Source organism: Rhagoletis zephyria, unplaced genomic scaffold (genome assembly GCF_001687245.7).
Source record: "Rhagoletis zephyria isolate East Lansing unplaced genomic scaffold, Rhagoletis_zephyria_1.1 Rzeph_scaffold_00068, whole genome shotgun sequence".
NCBI lineage: Eukaryota > Metazoa > Arthropoda > Insecta > Diptera > Tephritidae > Rhagoletis > Rhagoletis zephyria.
The window spans coordinates 51,539-53,288 of NW_016157152.1; positions in this window are offsets into that span (position 1 = coordinate 51,539).

Here is a 1,750-nt window from a genome sequence, read left to right on the forward strand (position 1 = left end):
TTCGTAATTACAGGACGAAGTATTTTATAAAAGCATGGTTATGTTAAAATTTCATTGGAAAATTTCTGAAAAGTCGCACATAATTTTGGAAAAGGGTCAAAAAATCTAAATTTTTAAGAAGTCGGGTCAAAGGGTATTGGCGCTTAGAAAGGGTCAAATAGTCCCTTTAGTCGCACAACGGAAAAAAACAAGGAAAAAAGTGGATGAAGTGCGGATATTTGTCTGTTTACCGATTTCATTTTCGGATACTTTGACGATCCGTTTTCCCACTAAAGTGTGCGGCAGAAATGTATGTTCCGATAACTACCGAAACTTGTTTGTGAAACGGATACTTTTTCGGCTGTTTTTTCTGAAATTTGTCTGATTGAATTTTTCGTTCAAAACGCTTTCCTTCTACACCTCACAGATACTTTTTTATGGTTCAAATAAACAAAATAAAATTAGAAAGCGCCTGACGGAATTCGAACCCGGCACTTTCTGGAAGCTAACAATTAGCGGCACGACCTTCTGCAGGCTCAGCCCCTGCCGACTAGGCATGCATGCTTTCAAATGGTTAGCTTAAACTATGGATGGGCGGCAGAACAGCTCGCTCGCAGCAGCGCGGGCAAGCAAATTGTACCTATTTGTACCTAGTTCTACCTAAAAGTTAGGAAATCTACCTAAAATGGTTTTTATAAGTATGCATTTTTTCATAGTAGGAGGAAACTTTTTCCTTCAAAGCCATATAAACTTTTGGAATTACATTAAATTGGGAGAAATATCTTCGAGCAGTTCGAGACAAAACCATGTTTAAAAAGGTTAATCACTTTACTTTTTATCTGAAACTAAGAAAGGGTTTCATGAAAAATTATTTGGTTACGTTGCAGATGTACCTTAAATGGTGTGCTTGTACCGAATATATTTTCAAATTAAGAAACGGCTGGAAAAGTATAATTGCATTTGCACTTCCATCACTGGGAAGCAATAGCCGTGTACTTGCGCGCGATTTTCGTACGTAAGTCGGCCAGGGACGTTTTTAAAAAAATCACTTCACACGTTTAGCGGAATAGAACTCCTCGATGTAAGCGTTCGAACCAAACTGATTTATTTAATTTCTTCAACTTAAAGCGAAACTTATTATATTTACTCTAGCAGACCCGGCGAACTTCGTCCCGCCCAAAATTAATTTTTTGTATTGAAACATTTTGGTACAACATTTTCACCAACAGTTCACGTTCATGATTTTCAGTGACGCATTTATCTTCTAATATTACGGTTTGGTGGTTGTCGGAAGGCATATTTCCATTATTTCCATTACCATCTTATNCACTTTCTGGAAGCTAACAATTAGCGGCACGACCTTCTGCAGGCTCAGCCCCTGCCGACTAGGCATGCATGCTTTCAAATGGTTAGCTTAAACTATGGATGGGCGGCAGAACAGCTCGCTCGCAGCAGCGCGGGCAAGCAGGTGCTGGATGCGGGGCAAAAACTTTAAACCGAAAGGGTAAGCAACAGGGATGGAAAATACATTTTTCAAATTGTACCTATTTGTACCTAGTTCTACCTAAAAGTTAGGAAATCTACCTAAAATGGTTTTTATAAGTATGCATTTTTTCATAGTAGGANAAAAAATTTCATTCAAATCGGTCAAGCCGTTTCGGAGGAGTTCGACCACAAATACCGTGACACGATATTTTTAACCGACTTCCAAAAAAGGAGGAGGTTATCAGTTCGTCGGAATATTTTTTTTTTTTTTTTTTTTTTTTTTTTT